At 34.3% G+C, this 25,452-nt stretch overlaps 1 pseudogene; it reads right to left on the bottom strand.

The window, feature by feature from the left end:
* Positions 1 to 7,658: 7,658 nt before the first annotated feature.
* LOC110212424 (endoplasmic reticulum resident protein 44 pseudogene) lies at positions 7,659 to 8,829 on the bottom strand (annotated as a pseudogene).
* Between the last annotated feature and the right edge of the window lie 16,623 nt (positions 8,830 to 25,452).

Genomic DNA, 25,452 nt, shown 5'->3' with positions numbered 1-25,452 from the left:
ACGTAATTTATAGCAAAATAATAGAAAAAGCGAGAATGAAAAGAAACATGTCTTCTCTTAATATTGGCACTCTTATTCTAAGTGTACCATGTATTCTGAGCTCCTGTCCCAATTCCACTTGCACTGGCAGGTCATGTCCACAAAAGAAGGATACTGTACATATTTATTCGAGGTTTTATGGGAAGTCCTGAGAAGTCAAGTTGTCTTATGTAAAATACTGTTTCTTGGCTCTGCTTTCATTACTTTGCATCAGTTCACTTTAGTGCTCCCAAAGTAGGCCCTCACTCAGTTGTTTCAAGAGGTCTTTTAGGACTAGGACAAGGAGGGGGAGTGAAAACAAAACAAAACAAACCGCTTGACCCTCTGAAGTTAATAAGGTCCTTATCTAGTCAAGATCGGGGTAGGGATAAGACAGAAGTGATCTCCTTACCTGCAAGCAATTCTTGCCTAAGGGTTGACTAGAGGCATCCATCACTAAACTGCCAGAAATTTAAATCCCTAGATTCCAAGTTGGCTTGCAAAACCCAGAGGATGTGAAAAGTTTCCTCAACCAGTATGAATAAACTTTCTGTGTAGCTTGATCAAATGACTTCTAAATTCATCAAGGACACTTTGTACTCAGTTAAAAGTTTTCGATTGATTAATTCAATACAATTGTTTAGGCTTTGTTCACAGCTAATTCTTAGATTGACTCAATGGAGATGTTTTCACCAGTTGAAGGTATGAGAGATGAGTGGAGTTCAGTAATTGATTGACTTAATCAATCCTCCTCTTTCCTCTCCCCCCACCTTACATAAGGAAAACAAAATAGTGTTTTGCATCTCAAATAAATAACTGGAGGAGCATCTTATGACAGCAAAAATAGGACTACTTGAATCCTTAGGTTATAGTTATGTGTGAGAATTTCTAGGCTTTGAGATAAAACAGGGGTGTGCTGGAGCCATCTCCAAGCTAAATTTTCAGTGTGACCACTTATACCTTGGGAATTATCAAAGCTACAAATTAATGGTTAATTTTTTGTTGATTATCAAGGTTTAAGAAAGGTTTAGTAATGTAGATTAAACTTAAAAAAAATTGTGTGCTGTGCATATTTTTCCCCCAGAGAGATGGTTGTTAAACATTTATCAGAACAGTCTGACCATAAACTGTATGTCCATTAAACTATGGGCTAAATAGGCATTTTCTACCCAAAATGTTGTTTTAATGGTTTGTAAACCTATGCGATTTGTGCATAGCAATGACTCACAGTTTGATATTTAGGCAACTGTGGAGTTCTGTGACCGTGCCAAGGCTTACTCTTGGCTAATTGGGCTCTAAAATGAAATGGGACCAAATGAATGTGCTCAAAGCTAATCAGGAAATTCAAATATCTAAGGATTTTCTATTTTCAGAGATGATAGCTACTCAGGAAGGAACCTCTGTGGTGACAGAATGTCAAAAAGTAGCTTCATGAAAGTGGAACTACCATATGGAAGGCATGGAGGTTTCCCTCACCCCAATAGCCCAGGGGATATTCAGGTAATATTCCCAATATTTAACCTGGACAATGGGCCTCTTCTAATCCTCCTCCTAGACAGAAATACAATTAAAAAAAAACATAAATTTTTTTTTCAGGCATTCTTAAGTGATTCTTTATAATATGCTCACATATGTAATGCATATTAGCATAAAGAAAAAAGTTATAAATTGTAAGGCAAATATTTTCTGAAGGAAAACAGGTGTTTCATTTTTATGAAGCTTTATAGAGCACAGTAGCTCATAAACCTTGGAAAATGATAGTCTGGCAATACTATAGTAAAAGCTAAAATGCAGTATTTGAAAAAAGAGGCAGTTGCATCCTTATGCTTCCTTCATTCTCCATGTTGATTATTTGTAATTAAATAGAGGAAAGAAACAAACTTGCAAAGTGGACATATTTGTGTTAGTGCTAGGACACTGGATTAGAGTCACTAACAAGGTATTCCAGTTTTATGACCCAGTTTTAGGTTCATAGTTTCAAAATTCTGGGTCCTGAAGGAAGAGCTAAGGGAGGACAGAAAAATTAGAAGGGAGATATGGTAAAGTAACATCACTGAATCTGAAAGAGGCAGGATCCCAGAGCAAGTACATTGGTTACTGCTGATTTTTTTTTCAGTCTCACTTTATTTCCCTATTTGTCTTTCTTCAGCTTGTTTTAAAGAAAAACTTCTGTCTCATCTTTGTTTTAGTTTCAAGGGGGTATTCAAGTTCAAGTCAGATCTAAGCATGCTAGTAACCATCAGTGTTGCCCCTGGAGACAATTCTTCACCGTCTATCAAATATTTTCCTAAGTTCCAATAAAGTATATCAACTAGAAACTTCCCTTTACTGAGGCTAAATGAATTATTCTCTAGCAGTGATTCTAACAATTTATGAATCTATAAGAAAGGGCTAGAAGGCAATAGGATAGACAATCATGGAATTATGTGAAATCATTATCATTACTACTATGCATCAATACATGCTTCAAGGGATTTTTATTTCACTCTTTCTTTCTCTAATTCAACATGGCAACTTAGTGATATTTTATAAATCTATGAATGGGAAGATTATTTGACAATATCTACTCCTGAGACCAGCAGCAACATTTCCTGTACCAAGAGGGAAAACTAAATGGATGTGTTTCATGAAATGATAACTTTTTTTTTTCTTAAAACAAAAGTTGAATTGTTAGCAAATATCTTTAGGAAGACTAACAACCTATGGTGAATGCCTTGAAATAAGTTTGGGCTAACCAGGAATAACAACAATTCTGTTTATATGAAGGTAGTATTTTCTAGTGGAAAGCAAACATGATTTGGAAACAAAGACCTCTAGTCAAATCTCAGATCTGTTTCTTAGACACAGATTGACATGAACTTGACAAAGTCACAGAAGCTCTACTGCCCTCAGTTTCCTTTCTTGAAAAGTGAAAGAGTTAGAAGAGATGAAATCCAAAGTCACATATAACTCTAAATTCTGTGATTCTTTTATATTCTTCATTTCATCATCATATAATATCATCGTAACTCCAGAAAAATAAATGCACAAAATCTTTCAAATAATTTTAATTTTCTCTCAATTTTGTACAATGCCCCCATGGCCAATTTAGCACTTAATTTTTATTATGAAGATAATGGAAAGTCTGTAAGTGGGGAAAAAGATTCTTCTTTCCTAAATAATTTGTTCTGGTTTTAATCCATAAGCTACTTTATTGTCTTTGCTGACAGCAAGGTGACATAATAGACAGATAAGTGGTACAGTGGTTAGAGCACCATTTTATGAGAGCTCCTGTTTGGTAAGTAATACTTTGACACCTTCTTTACAACTCATATAGCATTAGAGGAATGTCTGGCATTGAGATAGTAAGTGACTTGCCCAGGATCACATAGTCTGGTCAGAGGTAAGACTTCTGACAGTAAGGTAAAACAGTTAAGGTAAGGCCTGAGCTTAGGTCTTCCTGACTCTACCTCTCTAGATTTCCACAATGTTAAACTGACCCTAGTAATTGTGGATAATGTAGTATAATGTAATGTTCCATCATAAGACATGGTGTGTCATATTACATGACTAATTATGTATTGTATCAATCACATGACGTGATGTGCTATCACATGACTGTCATGTGATACAGTATACCCACTACATTACATGGTGTGTCATAACAAAGCAGAATATGCATGTCACATGATATGGTGTTACCATCACATAATGCAGCAGATTGTGCAACATGCATCACATGATACAGAATGTCCATCACATAACTTGGTTCTCCATGGGGTGTCCTTACATGAAATGAGTCAGTCATATGACACAACTTGTTGTCAAATAGCCACCTTGTTATATATGTCCATTACATGATGGTAAACTATGTATATCGCATGACAGTGTGCTGCTCACATGAAATAGCATGTCTATATCGAGGTGCAAAGTTACAGATTTTGCCTGTAACATGACATAACATGCTTGTCACATGCAACATGTCATAACATATTACTTGTTATGTAGCATGTCTGTCACATGCCATGTCATATCAGTCACCTGATATGGTAAGCTATCACATGATGCACTGTTATGGGTGTGTCTGATAATGTCATTCACATACTCTTCAGTGATGATCAATCTTTGTCCTGGGAGGATAAATATCATTTTCTGAAGTAGCTCTAATGATTTGCAATCAATTCTGGCAAATAAGGCGGGAGTCCAAGCAAGGTGATAATATATCTTAAAATTTTAAAAAATCATGGCTTTATAGAAATGAAACAAAATTAGTTATCTCACATGACTTGTAAGCTGGCACTGAAGGCAATTCCAAAATTATTCTGAACATGTTTTTATCAATGGTAGCATCATTACAGTATGCATGTAATGTTCCAAATGACTATTTTGAAGGGAATGCCATTCATTTAGATACATAAGCTTGGTTATGTTTCTTTTTTTTTTTAATGACATTTCTTTATACAGCAATTTTATGCTTTACAAATTTCAGGAGACTATATAGCATCTCCAAGAAAGGTAGCCACAAAAAAAAATAATGCTCCTTCTGTTTAAGTAATCAGGTGTTGCTTTCCATAGCATTTCTTTTTGCTTCTAATAATCATGTATTTTCAATATTGTATTTTATTGCATACTAATAAAGGGACAGTATGCCATGGAGGCTAGAAAGCCAGTCTTGAAACCAGGGAGACCAGAGTTCAAGTCCCTTCTCCTACAGAAACTATGTGGTCCTGGTGAAGTCATTTAAACTCTTAGTACTCAAGCAATATTTTTCGGCTAGATGCTGTAGAGAAACTGCTGACCTACATTGAAGCAGTTTTCTCAATGGCACCACAGATTGAGTCCCTATCCTAATTTATCTGTGTATCAATAGACTGTAAACTTCATGAGGGCAGGGTCTATGTTTATTTAATATTTTTATCTCCTTGGGTTAACTTTTATGTGCCTCAGCTTTCTCATATGTAAAATGGGAATAATAATGGTACCTTTCCTTCTGGAGTTGTTTTGAGAATCAAATGAGAGATTGCAAATCTTAAAGCACTATAACTTTATATAGTTTTATATATATATATATATATGTATATATGTACATACATACATATGTATGTAATATATGTGTTATATATATAATATATATGTAGTATATATTATATATAACTTTATAACTTTAAGTATAATCTATATAACTTTATATAGTTGCTTGTACCCTGCCCTTAAATGACTTCCAGTTTTCTCATTATGTGGAGAAAATATTTTAGCTTGAGCTTCAGTATTTGACCTTCCAATGAGTAGTCTGAATTAATTTAAGTATTGACTGATTTGATCTTTTACTGTCCAGTAGATTCTTAAAAGTCTTCTCCAGCACCACAATTTGAAAATATTGATTCTGTGACACTTGGCTTTCCTTTTATAGTCCAACGGTCACAACCATACATTGTTATTGGGAAAACGATAGCTTTGACTATATGGACTTTTATTACAAGGTGATATCTCTGAATTTTTAGTATGCTATCCAAATTTGCCAAAGCTTTCCTTCCAAGGAGCAATAAACTTTTAATTTCATGACTTCAGTTGCTGTCTGCTGTGATCTTTGAGCCCAAGGATATAAAATCTGACACTGCTTCCATTTTTTCTCCCTCTATTTGCCAGGAACTGATGAAGGCAGTTGCCAAGATCTTAATTTTTTTGATGTTAAAGTACAAGCCAGCTTTTACCTTCTCTCTTTTACCCTCATCAAGAAATGTCTTAGTTCTTCATTTTCTGGCATCAGAGCAGTATCATCTGCATATATGAGATGGTTGATATCTCTCTTGGCAACCTTAATTCTGGCTTCTGATTCATCCAGCCTGGCATTTTGCGTGATGTATTCTGCATATAAATTAAATAAATAAGGTGACAATATATAGCCTTATCATACTCCTTTCCCAATCTCAAAACAATCAGTTGTTTCATGTTCAGTTCTAACTATTGCTTCTTGACCTCATGAGACAAGTAAGATGGTTTAGTAGTCCCATCTCTTTGAGAACTTGTCACATTTTGCTGTGATCTACACAAATGCTTTAGTGTAGCCAGTGAAGCAAAATGGATGTTTTTTTTTCTTTTCTTTTCTTTCTGGAACTCCCTTGCTTTCATAATAATCTAGCGAATGTTGGCAATTTGGTCTCTAGTTCCTCTGTCTCTTTGAAAACCATCCTGCTCTTCTGGTAATTCTCAGCTCACATATTGCTAAAGCCTAGCATGCAGAATCTTAAGCATAACCATGTTGGAATGTGAAATGAATGCAGTTGTTTAGTAATTTGCACATTCTTTGGCATTGCCCTTCTTTAGGATTGGGACATACCCTGAACTTTTTGAGCATAACAAAAAAGGGAGAAAAGGATTTCCAAGAGCTATGAAGAGTTGGACACAATTGAAATGACTGAACAACAACAAAATACTGGGAGAACAAATCTTAAATGGAAAAATTCTTTCCAACAGATTTCAACTCTCTAAAAATTTAAAGGAAATACTTTCAAAGATCACATATAGGAAGGCAAGCTCTCATTGAACATAGTCAGAAAGCAAATTCAGTTAGAAAATAAAAATTCATCACATGCTTGGGCTTTCTGTTACTGATGTAGACACTAAGGTTTAAACAAGAATTTAAAATTAATTTTAATGCTTGTGATATAAAGGCACACTAAATGGCCTAGTGGATCAATAGCTGTAGTTGGAGTCAAGAAGATCTGAATTTAAATCCTTCCTTCATTTTAGCTGTTAGCCTTGGACAAGTCACTTGATTAATTTGTACCTCAGTTTCCTAATTTGTAAAACAAAGCAGCTGGATTTAATGTCGTATTAGATCTCTTTCAGCTCTAAATCCATGTATAATATGAAATAACTTTTGCCAGACTACTTAAACAAGATAGAGGAAATCTATGTAACTGTCATCATATTATAGTTGATCCCAATTTAAATTGTGTCAGTAGTACCTTCTATAAAATATGTTCATTTCTTCTACCTTATCATCATTATCAAAATTTACTTAAATTCTTATGTTTGAAGATAGGTATATTAAAATAATCTATCTGATTGAGTCTCCTATGTTTATGGTTCTTTCGCTCATGTATGACTTTTTCTGACCCAATTTGGGGTTTTCTTAGGAAAGTTACTGGAGTGATTTGCCATTTTCTTCTTCAGCTCATTTTATTTTATTTTCTCTAAAACCTTAATTTATTCTCCTTCCAAGTATACAGAACATATACCCTCTTTGTTGTGAGAAATGTGACAATGAAAGTACCATCAGAACTGTTCCTATGGAAAAGAAGGGCAAAAAGAAAATACATACTACCAGGTTACACAGAGAATATCCCAATTCTTATTCAATGAAGCAGTGCAAGTTAATAACATATTATCTCTGGCAATATTACCTTCCATTGGATTTATGAATATTTTGGAGGTAAGAGTTAGATTTAAAGTGAACTTGGGCCTCTGACGCATTTTTCTTCTTAAATCTTAATAGGACTTTAAAAAAGAAGTTATATTGGATGACCTACCAAATTATATAATTTGAGTCAAAATCCCAAACTTTTAGTTTATTCAAAATAAAAATACATAAAATTATGAAAATATAGGTTTACTATTTCTACCAAATAAGTTGATGCTATTATTTGAAAGGCTTGCAATTAAAGCTCATCTTGATCCCTCAATAAGTTATACCTATTTTCACAGGGTGCTAGTTTCTGAAAGGAACTCTCTGGTGGACTGCTTGCTACATCTTGAATATGCAGTCCAGGGGCAAAAATCAGTGGGATCAGCACCATGATGAAATTTTCTGAGCATTTTTCTAGAATATAAGTCTAATACCAACTGCTTAAGCTTGTTTGGAATCCTTGAAGTCTGAAAAGACATACATGTGCCCAAAGCTGTCAATGGTTATTGTAGGGCAACCTGCTGTATATGAAGAAGTGAGTGTTTAAATTTATCACAACCAGCACGTAAAAAAGTTTATTATACCTTTTTCACTTACTAACTGCAGGGCTACTTTGTTTTGGAGTACATCTAAACTCACTGCATCCTCTTTCATGTGGAAAAGTAGGAGAAAAGGCAGTCCTTCTTCCTTCAGTTCCTCTCCATTATCAAATGTTATTCCCAAACAAGAGGAACACATTTGTCTTGAGTCAAAGCATAAGCCAAGTCAAAATTTGTTAGAGATTCCAGGTATACTATATCTGGAGCATGTTACCCTGGTGGTTTCTGGTTTTGAAACAGACCAAGAGAAAAGAAAAGAAGACACAATCATCATGCAAAATATTTGCTACTCTTTTAAAGGTTCTATAGTTGTGTGAGTCCTTTTGTTCAAAATATCCAACCATTGTTATTTTACTGTGATCAAGAAATTTGGTTTCTTCCAAGTTGTGAACTTCTTGAATAGGGTCACTTTTTTTGTTGCCCGATGTAATCCGCTTTTGCTGTCACTGTCTCTTTTTCCTATATTCCCTCTTCATCAACATAACATTCCAGAACAGTTTTAGGGGAGGGCATTTGCTTATCCTTTATCTTTGGGATGTTTTCGAGTGCTTATCACAATCTACTCGGGCAAACATTACTTGATTCTCGTTTGGATATTCTGAATGGTATTGGAGGCTTCCTCAAAGACTGGATGCAACATCTGGCTGAATCGACCCCAGTCAGCATAAAAATTAACTGAAGTAAAATCAGCATTGTTTAAAATTTCATCTATATTTCTACTATCAAAATCTGCTATTTCAACTGTTGTTGGAATAAAAACCAAGTTATCAAAAACAGCACAGAGCATCGGAGGTCGGGGGAGAGCAAGGAGATGGCAACTTTCATTGTAACGAAAGGGTCTTGGGCAGGGAGAGGTGGAGGCATTGGCCATCCCCCGGAAGGAGGAAGAGGAGAAGGAGGAGGTGGCGGGGTGGAGGTGACTGCTTCTCATGCGACTGCAGTGCCTCTCGACTGGGGCTCCAGCAACTCTCCAACTCATTTTACAGATAAGGAAATTGAAGCAAACGGGGTTAAGTGACTTGTCCAGGGTCACAGAACTAAGTGCCTGAGGCTGGATTTGAACTCAGGTCTATCCTGACTCCAGGCCGGGCATTCTACCCACTGTGCCACCTAGCTGCTCCAAAGCCTAGCTGGCCTATGCTTACTAGCAGCTTATAGTCTGAGGTAAATGTTTAAATTTAAGACATGAAAATAAAATTTCCGGCTTCCTAGAAAACTATCATTGAGTTGTTCAGCTGCAGAGACCTGGAATTACTGTGGCAGTATTTGTTTGTTTTCTGTGGTTTTTTCCCCCCCTTTTATTTAGAATTAGTTTGTAGATAGAACACATGATGAAACTGGAAAAGATATTTCATGCTGATATAGAACTGTAAATGCACTGTTATTCACTCCAAGTCAAAAGCTCTTCTTGGTAAATTATGTTACTTCTTGTTAAGGTGAGTTAGCTTTTGGGGTCACCATGGTCATTCCATGTTCTTTATGTTAATTTTATTCAATGTCTCTTTTTCAATTAGAAAGATAGAATTTAAAAAAAAGATAGAATTTAGTCCTTTGATATTTAACATGCATATTGTGGAAACTGTTGTGTGGAACTTAAAGCCTTTGATTTTGCTTTACGTGATTAACATATTAACTGGCTTAATCTGTATATTTGATTTTAACACTTTAGAATGGTCCATGGTGCATGCCTTGAATGAAAGCACAAAAACTTCAAGTCTGAGAAGATGATTTTGTTATGGCTATACCAGTAGAACTGATCCATCTGTTCTGAATTTCGTGCCCTTTATGATTTAGTTGTGCTTTTCTTTTCTTTTTCCTGTTCTCTCTCTCTCTTTCTCTCTCTTTCTCTCTCACTGTCTCTCACAAGTACATTTCTCCATCTCTAAAATCATGATTACCTATAACCTATTCCGTAATGCTGCCAGTTAATCTAACCCTTGTTTTAAAGGACTGTGAAAGATGCTAGAGAAAGTGATTATGAGGTTCCATATGTGGAGCCTCTCTACAACTGTGAAGTGAAGTCAACAGGTATTGGTTAAACAGTTTCTGTGCTCCAGACACCATGGGATTGAACATAAAATAAAACATGAATGAAATGTTTCCAGTAAAATAAACACGAAATCATCCCCAAATGTCATAAATCTTTTGTATTAAAATATTTAATGAGTGTAATATAAGAGGGTCACATTAGGTTAAAAATATTAACAAGGACTAGACTATTCCATTACTAATGGAGCTAAATCACTCCTTCTGGGTATTTAGTCTTTGGCATTTAACTTTCTATCTGTTCTTGTTAAAGATGGACATTTTCTGACTAAATCCATTCCTGAATTTCCATGTATTAAATATAGATTATGATCAATAAAGCATGTTTTATCTTGCTCATCTTGAAAACAAAATGGTTAGAGGATGTAGTTTTCTTTCCTTTAAGGCCCTGCTCAGATGCCATCTCTTTCAAGAAGCCTTTCTTGAATCTCCATGCCAATACTCATGCCAACCCCTTATACAATTAATATGAATTCTCTCCATTAATATGGTTCTTAGAACACTTTGTCTAGAAAAAGTAGTATAGGAGACATAGGCATGGACTGTACCCTAGTAGCTTAGGTCCAAAACTGGTATTGAGTAAGATATTTTTTATCTAATAGATAAGAGAGGTTCTTTTAGCCAGAGTAGAGGAAGAACATTAAAAACATGGAAGGCATATTCATCCAGGATAAAGCAGTATCAATTCAGATGAGCACTGATCTCAGTGTAGTTGCTGCTGCTACTTTGTATTCAAAGACTAAAACAGGCAGAGGGACAAGCGCCAGTTCATTGTGTTTTCACTGTTTCTAACTTTCCCCCCAAGGTGAGGAGGAAGCTTTGTAACTATCCTGAGCCTTGGTCCCCAGAACCAATCAAAAATTGAAGATAGTTTTAATAATGTTTAATAATAATGTTTAATGTGATGTAAGTAATAATGTTTAATAATGTTTAAGGAGAAACTAGACTAACTTGCACGTAGGATATTGCTCCCACTTCACAGGAAAACCTGAGTTCAAATGTTCTCTCTGACACTTCCTACTTCTGTGACTCTGGGAAAGTCATTTAACTTTTGTAGGTGTCAAGCAATTTCCTAGGATTTTACTACTAAATCTTAGAAAGTTATTATCTGCTTTCCTAAAGTAATATAGGTGAAATCACAGACCCATCAGTATTTAATCTTTCTAGACCCCTTTTTCATTTATTAAATTCTATATTATAGGCTACTATTTCTATATCTATATCAACCCCCCATTAGAATGCTCTTTGAGGGCAAGCATGTAGTAGGTGCTTAATATTTTTTTTTATTAAATGAATTTCTTCCTTGGTAAAAGTATTTTAGCTTAGAGAAAAAAAAAGGCTATGATTTAAAGTCCATGAAATGCTGAAATGCCTTCAAATGCATAACCTATTTTACTGTTCTCAGTGTTGGTCAGTTGTGTCTGAATCATCAAGATTCTTCATTTGAGGTTTTCTTGGCAAAGATAATGGAGCGGTTTGCCCTATTCTTCTCTGTCTCATTTTACAGATGAGGAAACTGTGGCAAACAGGGTTAAGTAGCTTGCACAGGGTCATATAGCTAATAAGTGTTTGAGGCCAGATTTGAACTCAGGTTTTTCTGACTCCAGGCCCAGTGTTCTATGCACTGAGACATTATCCCCATATTGATCTCCTGCATACAAAAGGAATCTACAACAATTAATGGATCACTTAGACACCTTGTTGGAAGAGAACCTTCAAAATAACATTTCTTTATACTGAATTTTATAGTTAGTGAATAATAAGCACTGTGGAGTCTTGCATTCTCATATATTATAGGGCATAGAATGTGTACACCTAGTGTTCATTTTCCATAACTAGATGCTCTGAAAAATGTCATTGTATGTGTATTTGATGTTCATAAAGTTTTCATAGTGAGACAAAAGAAGGTTTATGGATTAGTCATCATGGATATTCTCTTGGTCTATATGCGTTGTTAATCATGTTTGAGTTTTTTCTTAGACTTTGGTACCCTTTTTCAGATAGCATTAGAATTAATCTCTTATCAGTCTCAGAACTGTGTCATTTCCAGCACAGACCTCTTCTGTGTTTTCATGGTATTGCCACACAATTCATCAGTTTTGTTTTCCTTGGTGCTATATCTATTTCTTCAAAGGTCTGGAGTATTAAAGACCAAATGTGCAGTTCCACCAATATTGATGGAAAATAGATTATCATTGATGTAATTTGATATCATCAACATCATTTCAGCTATCAATTATCATCCTTTCATTTTTGTTCTTAAATGACATTGGGCTAATTTTGCTGCTTTTGATCTCTTGCCAAGTTTTTTTGTATAACTGTCAGTCATGCTATTGCTTCACATTATTTTATGAAGTGCTATTGCTTATAACATTGCACTACCCTTTTCCATGAGATTTTATAAAGAAGTTTCTATTCTATAGAAGTATTGCCTTTGCTCTTTATGCATGCTCTCTCTGTCACATGCATACATATGTGTTTGTGTATGTATATACATATACATATAATTTGTGCATATGCATGTTTACTTGCTGAAGAAATGAAATGTTTGATGGCTGAAGTGGTATTTAGGGTTTTTTTGGTCACCTTATAGTGGTGATTTATCCATTATCCATATTGATCAAATTGCCTTAGAGTATAAAGATTGTTTAATAGCTTTTTTAATAAGTCAAGTTGTTGTTGCTTCAATGGCATAGGATAACATTTTTATTCTTTCTTTTAATTTGTTATTGATTTTAATCTTTGCTCTAATAAATGATTGTATTTAACTGTACTAACAGATGATTCAGAAATGACTTCCACGTTGGTAGATAGTTACCTTCTGTGATGTTACTTGATATTCTCTATGTTGGTCATGTCCTCTCTTCTCAAAGAGTATTTATAAGATAGAGAAGAGGAGCTTTTGAATAAGACATTTGACCTCTCTCATTTCTAACTCCTGAATCATCTTTTCAAAGAATTCAAACTACATGGTACAGGTGTTATTTTTCTCATTTTACAGATGAGAAACATGATTCTGACTGAGATCATGGCTTGTCCATGGTCACTTTTCTTGATAGCTAGGTGGCACAGTGGATAGAGTGCTGGGCCTGGAGTCAGGAAGATTTGAATTCAAATCCAGCCCCAGAAACTTATTAGCTATGGACCTGTGAAAGTCACTTAACTGATACTTGCCTCAGTTTCTTCACCTGTAAAATGGAGATAATAATAGCATATACCTCCTAGGGTTGTTGTGAGGACAGCAGTTGGCACATACTAAGCCTTATATAAATATTAGCTAGTAATAGTAGTAGTAGTAGTAGTAGTAGTAGTAGTAGTAGTAGTAGTAGTAGTATCAGGACAATGATTTGAACCCAGATCTCCTGATTCAGAATCCAGAATAGCTTCTTTCTTATTATAAAAAAAATTGCAGTGGAATATCTATTTTTATTTTCTTAACAGAAATAAAGTAAGAAATTTAAAATTTTTGCAAGATGCTCTTTGTTTATAATTGGGATATAAAATAAAAAAGTGACAATGATAGTGCAATCTAAATTATCAATAGATTTGGTATTATACCAATAAAACTACTAATGGGTTATTTTATGAAGCTCGACAAAAAAAACCTTTTGAATTTACTTGGAGGATCAAATTTGTATGATCTCAATAGAAGCAAGTGAAATAAGCAATAATGAAGGGGACAATCATACTTTCAGGCCTCAAATTAAAATGCAAAAATCATTTAAAAATTGGTGTTGGGTGCAGCTAAGTGGTACAGTGGATAGAGCACTGGCCCTGAAGTCAGGAGGTTCTGAGTTCAAATCTGACCAGCTGTGTGACCTTGTGCAAGTCACTTAACCCTGATTACCTAACAAAAATATAAAAAAAAATTGATATTATTTCAAGATGGAGATAAGTTGATCAGTAGGACATATCAGTTAGAAACAATCAAACCTCAAAAGCCAGGGCTAAATAAAGAAATGAATAAATAAACCTAGGAATATAAATTATTTGAAGAAAGATTACTATTTCAATAAGAACTGCTGGGAAAACTGTAAATAAATAAACCAGCAAAAGTACATAAATAAATTAGCAAAATAACAAGCAAAAAGGACAATATGCCATAATGTTTCAAATAGATACATAATTTAAAAATAATAGTTCATGTAATAAAGTAAGCAAATAAGTAAAAGCAAGAAAATGGATAGAAACGTCTTTCAGAACTTAGACTAAGGAAAGAAACATTCTACCAGCCAAGGTATGGAAATGATCCCATAGATATAATAGACAATTTCAGCTATACGTAATTGAAAAGTTCTTGTGCATTCAAAATCAAATTAAGTATTTTAAGAAGGAATAGTATTAATTGGAAAAAAAATTTGTATCAAATATCTTTGATTAGATTCTGCTACCCAACATAGAAAGAGTAGGGTTAGGCCAAATCTGGCCCTACCTATTTTGTATACTAGTGTGCTTATAATGACTATTTTTTTTATGCAATTGGGGTTAAGTGCCTTGCCCAGGGTCACACAGCTAGTAAATTTTAAGGGTTTAGTCTGAGGCCAGATTTGAACTCAGGTCCTCCTGATTCAGGGCCAGTGCTGTATCCACTGCACCACCTAACTGAACCTTATCATGACTTAAAAAAAAAAATAAATAACATTTTAATATATAAAAAAAAAATCTTAGCTTTACTGGCTTTAAAATATATATAAAAAAATTATTCTTAGCTCCTAGGGCCATCTAAAAACAGACAGAGGTAGATTTGATCCTTAGATTATAATTTGTAACTCCTAATATAGAGAATTAATGTAGATATATAAGACTCAGAACCATTCCCCAATCAATAATTTGTCAAGGTATATGAACCGTTTTCAAAGGAAGAATTACACAAATTAACAACTATAGGAAATATTGCTCTAAATCACTAGTGATAAAATAAATAAACAAAATGTAAAAATAAAACTCTTAAAAATTCTAAACAAAGTAAAATGTAAACCTCAAGTCTGAGGTTTTTCCTTGCAATGATAAGAAAAGATGAAAATAGTCAATGCTAGAAGGGCTATGGGAAGAGAGAGACGTTATTGCAATGCTTTGTTGAATTGAGAATTTTTTACTTCTTTTTTGAACAATTTGAAATTGTGCTAATAAAAAGTAAATAAAATACCTCTTCATCCAGAGAACCTATTGATGGTATAAACACAAATGGGATTAAAAGAAAGAACAGTCCAATTTACACCAAAATATTCGTACTAGCTTATTTTGTGTCAGACAAAAAAAAATACAAATGGAAAGAAAGAAAATGCTGATTGATTGATAATGGCTAGCTAATTTAGCACATGAATGCAATGTAATTGTATAATATAATAAATGATAAATGAAGAAATAATTGAAACATGAGAAGACTTGTTTGAACTGTTACAGAATGTTATGAATAGAGTTAGGAAAACAATACATACAGTAACAATAATATTAATGGAAAAAGTGATAAAAACAAAAAAGAATACTTTACTGGAAAGGGTAGGAATATGTGTATAGAATGTTACGGACTGAAATCTGTCAGTGGGCATTCTGGATTTACTGAACATTTTTTTTTTCCTTTTTGAAATGTTTCTCAGAGCTCCATCCTTGGAGTTAGGAGGACCTGAGTTCAAATCTGGCCTCAGATACATAACACTTATTAGCTGTGTGACTCTGGGGAAGTCATGTAACACCAACTGTCTCACCAAAAAAGAAAAAAAAAGTGTTTCTCATAAAATAGGACAGGGAGGATAGGGCCAAGATGGTAGTGAAAAAAAGTATTGTTTTTTTCAGAGCTCTCCTAGAATAATCCACTACAGTCACTTTAAAAAGCATGTGAAGTTAAATTCTGAGAAGGAAAACCAAGAAAAAAATTACAGTAATTTTTTTCCCAGCCAGATCAGCTTAGGAAGACTGGAAGAACATCTCCTGAAAGAGATGTTCAGGAGAATGTGGAAGAGGCACCAGCTGTGGACTGAGGCAGCAGTAATAGTGGGGAACAGTGTCACTGCATGGTAACAGGACTGAATCTGGTAAGAAAGAGATCTCAAAGGACTCTTGTACTATCACTGGGCCAGGCTCAGGTGCCATTTGGCAGCTCTGTCACCTATTATGTAGTTTCCAGTTGCAGTTCCAGGGCAGAGAAGAATAGTCACAGTCACCAGGGAGCAGTGGACCTACTATGTAAGAATCAGAACTTAGACCCGAAGAGCAGTAATCACATCCTCCCCTCCCCCCGCCCCTGATCAGACCACTTTGAAAGCAATGAAAACTTACAGGTACCCACTGAGCTATAAAAGAAACAAATACATTTAAAAGACAGTTGCTCAGGTCAAACATCTCCCCAGCTCCCAGAGGTGAGCAGAACCCAACTTTTACATAAAGTCCAAAGTCAAGAAATAGATTGGAAACATTAGCAAAACGAGAAAAAAAGAACTTGACCATAACAAGCTGCTATTGTGAGAAAGAAGCTCAAGACATAAATTCTTCTTGGTTTTGTTGGTAATATATAGATCTGCTAATGATTTGTGTGAATTTATTTCATATATTGCCAACTTTGTTAAAATCGTTAATTCTTTTGACAAGATTTTGAGTTGATTCTCTAGGGTTCTCTAAGCATATCATCATATCTACAAAAAGTAATAATTTATTTCCTCTTTGCCAGTGTTTATTCCTTTGATTTATTTAATAATGATAGTGAAAAAAGAGCATTTTTGCTTAACTCTGATCTTATTGGGAAGATTTCTAGTATATTCTCATTTTAAAAAAATCCTTGTTCTTGGTTTTAAGTAGACACTAATCTTAAAATAAAACAAAAAACCTCCATTTATCATTTTGCTTTCTAGTGTGTTTCTTTTAAATAAGAATGTTTTGTATTTTGTTGAAAAACTTTTCTGCATCTATTGGTATAATCCAGTAGTTGGGATTTTTCATTGATATGGTCAATTATGCTGCTAGCTTTCCTAATATTGAACTATCCCTGCATTCATTGTGTATATCCAGCCTGGTAATAGTGTATGATCTTCATTATATATTGCTGAAGTCTCCTCAATAATATTTTATTTAAAATGTTTGCATCAATATTCATTAGGGAATTTACTCCATAGTTTTTTTTCTCTCTTTTCACACTTCCTAGTTTTCAAAACAATGTATCATTGTATTCAAAACAATTAATCATTGTATTCAAAACAAGGTATAAAAACAATATTTGTCATACAATTTAGTAGGGATCCTTCTTTTATTGTTCATGCATAGGCTCAGCAAAATATGAGAAAAAATGAATACTATCTCAATTAATTTACTTATTCAATATACAGATAACTATCAAACTTCCAAAGAATTATTTTTAGAAGAATAAAAAGGAACAAAGTTTACCTCGAGGAGCAAAAGGGCAAGACTATCAAAGCAGTCAATGAAAAAAATGTGAAAGAAGAGATACTAGCAGTATCAGATTTTAAACTATGTTACAAAGTTTTTGTTGTTGCATTGTTTTAGTCATTTGTCTTTGTGACTCCTTTTCAGATTTTTGTGGCAAATATACTGGAGTGGTTCACCATTTCCCTCTCTAGCTCATTTTATGGATGAGGAAACTGAGGTGAACAAGGTTAAGTGACACAGGTAGTAAGTGTCTGATTTGAAGTTAGAAAGATGAGTACTTCTGATTCCAAGCCCAGTGCTCTATCCACTGTGATACCTAGCTGTCCCTATTACGAAGTACTATCAACAAATCAATTTGGTACTGGATAAGAAATAGAGTCGTTGATTTGGTTCGGTCCATAATATTCCGAAGAAAAGGGAACAGTAGCCTAGTGATTCATAAACCCAAAGCTACTGTGGCAAGAACTTCCTGTTTGACAAAAAAATTGCTTGGAAACTGAAGAGTAGTCTGGCCCAAACTAGGCATAGACCAGCATCTCACATCATATACCAAGATAATCTCAAAATAGGTACATGTTTTAAACATATTAAGTGAGCAAGGAAGAAACCATCTGTCCAATTTATAGATAGAAAAAGAGTTCATGACCAAACAAAAGATAAAGAAGATCACAGGAGGTAAAATGTGTAATTTTCATTACATAAAACTCAAAGGATTTTGCACTAACAGAACCAGTACAGCCAAAATTAGAAGGAAAGGAGGAAATTTGTGGGGAAAAAATATTATAGCAAGCTTCTCTGATAAAGTTCTCGTTTCTCAAATATATAGAGAATTGAGCCAAATTTATTTTAAAAAGTTAACCAGTCTCCAGTTGATAAATGGTCAGAGGATATGATTAGGCATTTTTCAGAAGAAGAAATCAAAATTATCAATATCATATAAAATGTTCTAAATCAACAGTACTTAAAGAAATGCAAATTAAAGCAACTCTAAGGTACTGCCTCACATCTCTCAGATTGGTTAACATAGCAGAAAAAGAAAAGGAGGGGATGTGAGAAAATATTTACATTAATGCTCTTGCTTGAACCATGAACTAATCTAACCATTCAGGAAAACATTTTGAAACTATGCCCAAAGGGCTATAAAATTTTGAATATCTTTTGGCCCAGCAAAACTGCTATTGGTCTATCAAAAGAAAAAAATAAGGACCCACAGGCACAAAAATATTTATAGTAGCTTTTTTCGTGGTGGCAAAGAATTGGAAACTAAGGGGATACCCATCAATTGGAGATTTGCTGAACAAGTTATAGTATGTGAATGTAATGGAATACTATTGTGCTATATGAAATGATGGAGGTAATTTTTTTTTCAGAAAAAAAGACATAGGAAGGCATATTAGCTGGTACAAAATGAAGTGAGCAGAACTAGGAGAATAGTTCAAAAAGTAACAGCAATATTGTAAGATTATTAACTATAAAAGACTTAGTAGCTCTGGTCAATACAATGATCCCCCAAAATTCCAAAGGTCTCATGATGTACAATGCCATTCATGTTCAAATAGAGAATTTATGGACCCATAGCGTAGTTTGAAGCACACTTTTTCCTCTTATTTTTTCTTATTTTTTCTCAGGGCATTGCTAATGCGGAATTTTTTTTTCATGACTTCATATGTATAATTGATATTGTATTTCTGGCCTACTCGATGGGTGGTGGTAGGGCCAGAGGGAAGGATAAAATTTGGAACTGAAAATAAAAATAAAACAAAAAGAGTATGATAGAACAGGCTGGGTTGAGACAAGGAGGCTTATATTTAGAAATAAATGTGATTTAAAGGCAAAATTATAAATGATTTTTAAAAATACATTATATATATAAATTGTAAATTAATATTTTTAACATGTTTCATTTTCCTTTTCAATACTTTTCTTTCTCAGGTACAGTTGCTATAAATTATAGTTAAGCTTCAAAGAAGTCTAAGTGATCTTCCCATATTTTGAATTATCTAGGGGTTCCAGAGATACCAATACTGTTCTCTAACCTCTCTACCTTAGTTCTGTCCCAAAGACTGGTTCTATATAGCTTATGTACAAGAGAAAATAAATGATTAAATAGAATGTTCATCTGCTAATACTGCAGCAGCTGAAGTGCAGCATCCAGTTTTCTCTCCATGGAGTTAATTTTCCAGCTATTACAATTGGTCTGTTATCTTATTCTCATGGAGCTTATTTTTGTTCTCTTCATCATATCCTAACTGCTCTCCCCCCTACTGCTATTATCTCCACAAGACTTCGAACTCTACAGAGCTGCAGGTGATTTTTAACAGAAGTAGGAAATGGATACAATGGATAATTTTTAGTGAGATTCACTGTAAGGGAAAAGCAGCAAACAGAGAAAATGTATCCTAGTCTAATGGCTTTTCCCCCCCACTATTTAAAGTTCTCTGCCTGAGTCTGTTTTGAAGGATACGGTTACCCTTCTGTACTTAATTTAATTTACATTTTTTGAGCTGACTGCCAGGCTTCCATATTGCCCCAAATTATCCTTTTAACATCTGCCTCTTTTTTCCTTTATATCATTGCCACTAAGATTAAAGTCTGTATTCTGGAGCACAGCTTACTTCCTAACCCCATGCTCTGCTAGCTCTGGAAGCATTGTCCTGTCTGGCATTTATGCAGAATACGAACTCCCTTTCTCTTAATTGTCTTATCTGTGATGCTAGTAGTTCATAAAGCAGCAGGGTAGTGAGGGTGTGGGAAACTAATGGGTAGGGCACATTGTCCCTCTTTGTATGTGGTACTATCCTATGGGTACTTTCAATTAGGAGTCCTTGCCTATTGAGAAAATCAACAGAAAAGGTGCCAAGTTGGAAATAATTTGGAATACAGAACTGCCTTCCAAGTGGTTAGGCCAGTGTTTGGCAGTTGATTTTGCATATGAACATATTAAGGAGTGGGATAATTTTTAGAACCAAGTGAAACAATTCCTTAAGAAAGCATCATATTGTGATGAAAACATCACTGGACCAGGAGTGAGAAGACTTGCTTTCTAAACTCACACCTGCTATCAACTTTTTGTGTGTCCTAAGGCAGAGTATAAAACTTACCTGAGCTTCTATTTTCACACTTGTTAAAAATAAGGCAATTGGGTAAAATGATTTATTCAGTAAAAATATTGGGTAAAAATGTTTATTCAGTATGAAGATCCATTTTAAAAAAAATCTAGGTCAGTAAGAAGGACTCATAACATTTCTTTTTCCTCCTTTGTAGTTAATATTATTAAGTGTTGTCATTAACTGATCAAACTATAAGAATTACTTAGCAGAATTCTCTCATTCCTTTATCTGTGGCTACTTTTACAGATGTAAGGGTGGAGCCCATTGGTATTACTTAATCAAGTCATCCCATTTCACTTAATAAGATGCTCAATAAATAAATTGATCATGGATGTTATATATGAAAAATCCTTTAAATTGGAATGAATTTGCACAGTATTAATATATATTTGTCAAACTATATAAAATGCAAACCACTCAAGAATTAGAATGATCATAAATTATAGTAAAACCCCTTAGAAAGAACCATTTCTATATGGGGTTGGAGGAGAGGAAGAGAGGTTTTAGCTTCAGTCTTGGATCTCCTTTTCTCGTATCCCGTTTTGGCTAGAGGAGAAATTTGTGGACTTCAAAGTGTCAGAATAATGTTGGACTCCCCTTCCCTCACATCAATATTCTGTGGCATCCCCAGATCAGTGTTGGCATTTTGAGATCAGGACAGATTAAAAATATCCATCAATATGATGGATTCAAAAGGAAACCAGCAAACAAACTACACCATGCCTATGAAACTTCTTGAGGGCACCTTGAATGGGAAAAAAGAACTTTCATAAACCAAATGTTTTGAGTTATCTCTACCACACATATCCTTTAAATTTTTATCCCCTTTCCTCTGGATTTTGAGTGTTCTTGTGGGAGAGGGTATCATAGTCCTTGAGGAAGAAGGGGAGAAGGTAAATGTTCTGTACCAAGTGCTTTCACTCTATAATATTAGTAAATCCACTTTTCTAAATGTTCAAGGTTCAAAGCTAGCTGACTATAAATGTTTCTCACATGATAATCTTAGAAGAAGGACAGATTAGGCCAATGATATTAGAGAATCTATCTTCAAATCTTAGAGGTACCCTGAGATCCTAAAGGGAGAATTAAAACCATGCTTTATGATCCGAGATTCATCTATCTGAGTGGAAGCTAGGATAATGATCTAAACAGCAACATGAAAAAGACAAAAAATCTTGAACCATTTTAAATCAAGAGTTATTTTAATGAATAATAATGATAATGATAATGACAAAAATAATTTCTACTTCCATTTTTCCCTTCAGAAAATATTCTTATGAATCTACTTCCTGTCTTTAATAGTAATGTGACTGCTGCTGTTGCTGCTGCTGCTACTACTGCTACTACCACCACCATTCCCATCACTATTGCCACTGTCACTATTTCTACTACCACTAGTATTAGAAGTACTACTAGTACAACTACTAGTACAGCTACTACCACCTATGAAGTTAGCATTCATGTAATATATTAAAGTTTGCAAATCAAATATGTTAGAACATTTGATCTTCAAAACAACTTTGTCATACAGGTGCTATTTTTGTTCCCATTGTACAAATGAGGAAATTGAGGCTAAGATTGGTCAAACAACAGGGCCAGGGCCACATATCTGGTAAGGGATTGAGACAGGATTTGAAGTCAGGTCTTCCTGCATCCAAATCAGCCTCTCATCCTTATACAATTTCTATATTTTTCAAATTAAACTCTATAATAAAATGACCCATTTAGAGAATAATGAAAACATTTCATTGCTATTCATATTGTTGTCTTGTGAACATTTGAATGAAAATGAGACTAGTAGTAATTGAGATATTCATTTTTGATCAAGACTGTATCTGACTGGTATCAGAGGAATAGGGATTCACCTTCTTTTCATTTATGCAAGTGTCTCACTCCAAATATCAAGAGCTATAACTACTTTACTATGCATAGCCTCAGAAATTTGCTGAGAAAATTCTTAAAATAAGTTAAATGACTTACCCAGTGTCACACAGCCATGAAAAGCAGGATTTGATCTCATGTTTTCCTGGATTCTAAGTTTAGTTTTTTATCCATTCTTCTGAAAAGATTCATAGCTAACGTCCTAGGAAAATAAAATGAGAATTCAGAGAGGATTGACTATATCTGACATGGACTGACCATCTGATGTAAAATTTCTGATATTTGAGTTTGTTCTCTTGTGGAGGGAAATGAACTGAAAATAATATATAGCTTAAATATTTTTAAGTATCCATTTAGCTACATTGAGTTAAGTGGGAAAAGGGCACGCTTAGAAATAACCCAAGGGGATAGTACAGACATCCTTTTTCATGTTGATTACTTGCTTTACTTAGGAAAAACAGAGCTAGATAAAGCAATTAGTAATCAACTCAATTCAGGAGTACAGGTTTCTAGAGCTCTCATTTTGCATTATGTCCAGAACACACACAAAGAGAATCTGATTTTGTTACCTACACATTCAAGGCAAGGACAAAGCTATTTTATAGGTCATAAGTTCACAGATTTAGAATTGAAAAGAATCTTAAAAGTGAGGAAAATGAGAATAAGAGAAATTGCCATGTAAGTACCAGAGCCAGCATTTGAACTCAGGTCTTCTGCAACATTTATTACAGGGATATTGTTAGAACTAGAAGTCTATTTGGAAGTCCCAAATCATCTAAATCTACAAAAGTCACAAGGTCCACCTCTGCTAAGGGAGAAAGTAAGATGCTGTTCTCTTCTCTTCCCAAAGGATTTCTCCTCAGGGGTTTGGTTGGATTGGCTTCCACCTCTAAGATAGGAGATATTTGTATATGCTTAATTCCAAACAAGATTGATTGTTCTATATAAGCCCCACATGGGGTGACCAGATCTCCTCAACCAATATAAATGTGCTACCTGTGCAACAATACTCCATTTCATTCAATAGCTGTCAAGGATTTCTTAATTGATCAAGGAGTTTTCCCAGCTATGTCAAGATTTTGTTGGCCACTGGATTGAATGAAGGTATTCTCCTTGAGTGATTCAGAGTATAGACTCTTGTCATTTATTTAATGGCATAAGGTGATTGTGTGAGTGATTACTCAGGTGATCCTAACCTTACATAGATATATTCTACAAGGCTAAAAAGTGGTATGTAACAACAACTCAAATAAAGAACTGAGGAGTGAATGAGTACATTCTCCCTAGGCATAAGAAGAACTAGATTATTCCACCTCCATAACAGTTAAGAAAGTAAGGAGAAAACTTTAGCAATTCAAATTAATGAACAATTTATAGCATGGTTAGTAGGTATACAGAAAGGTTCTGTATTTACAGAGGTGAAATGAAAAGCATTTCAGTCTCCACAAGGAGCTTACAATCTAATAGAGATGAGAACAACATTGCAATGAATCCACAAAGCATGAGGTTATGCATTTCAATACATCCAGAAAGTTCTATTGCATTTACATTGATATTCCCATATATTTGTAGATCAACAAATCCATGCCTTACTAAATATACAAACTCTTGAGATAAGCATATTTATCAGTGATTCATTGCTGACTCTTTGGTGATGTACATCAATACAGCACATTGATTCTATTATACCAAAAGCCTTTGTAGCTCATTAAAACCTCAAAGAGTCTATAACCCATTGGCATAATCTTTGAGAACACAGGAAGACTTCCAAAGTAGAATAAGGTATTAAAGTTGAATTTTAATGAAAGATGGAGAAAAAAAATAAAGTTTGTCAAGGCACGATTGTATGGATGAAAGGACCAAATTCCTGATCTCTGCTCCTATCAAACCCATGCATCACAATATTGATCTATATATCCTAATTCTAGACTCTTCTATATAATTTAATTCAATATACTTTTAAAAGTATAAACAAAGTAATGTTCAGAGCACCCTTCAAGTATGGGAAAAGGTAAATTTTAGAAAACATCTAGTACCCATCTTAAAGGTGCTTGTACTGTAGTGGGTGATAGCACACATAAAAACATAACTATGATACATAATGATACATTATTGTTTTAGAAATGTAGAAAAAGTCCTATGTGATGCCCAAGACTTTTCAAAGCATGATCTCTGGCCCCATTTGATGCCCAGAATATGATACCCTACCACAAAAGATATTCTCAGATAATGGATACACTTGAACATGCCTACTTTCTTGGCATGTGTAATTTATATGAAAGATTTATCAGTAGATAGAGGGAATAAACCTATTCTTTTTTATATTTAAGCTGAAAATAAATTTACAAAGTCAAGTGTAGATTTCTCAATATAGGTATGCATTGTTGGTAGAGTTGTGAACTCATCCAACCATTCTGGAGAGCAATTTGGAACTATGTCCAAAAGGCAACCAAACTGTGCATCCCCTTTGATCCAGCAATACCACTGCTAGGTCTGTATCCCAAACAGATCATAAAAAAAGGGAAAAGGGACCTACATATGCAAAAATGTTTATAGCAGCCCTTTTTGTGATGACAAAATATTGGAAATTGAGGGATGATGAACAGGCAGATTTCAGAAAAACCTGGAAAGACTTGTATGAACAGATGCGAAATTAAATGAGTAGAACCAGGGAAACATTGCACGCAGTATCAGCAATGTTGTGTGATGATTAACTATGAATTACTCAGCTCTTCTCAGCACACAATGATATAAAGGGCTCACAAAGAAAAATGCTATACATATCCAGATAAAGAACTGATGGCCTCTGAATGCATATCAAAACAAGCTTTTTTTTAAACTTACTTTATTCTTTTTTGTGTTTTTTTCCCCTTAACTGTGATTAATATGGATAAGTTTTACCTATATCAAATGTCTTGCCATTTTTTGAAGAATAGAGGCAAGAGAGGGAGAAAGAAAAAATTTGAAACTCAAAATCTTGTAAAAATGAATGCTAAAAATTGCCTTGACATATAATTGGGAAAAATACTACCAA

This window comes from Phascolarctos cinereus, unplaced genomic scaffold, assembly GCF_003287225.1.
Source record: "Phascolarctos cinereus isolate Bilbo 61053 unplaced genomic scaffold, phaCin_HiC Scaffold_7;HRSCAF=346, whole genome shotgun sequence".
NCBI classification, from domain to species: Eukaryota; Metazoa; Chordata; class Mammalia; order Diprotodontia; family Phascolarctidae; genus Phascolarctos; species Phascolarctos cinereus.
The sequence above is the reverse complement of the archived record's forward strand: the minus strand, read 5'-3'. Positions and strand labels throughout refer to the sequence as shown.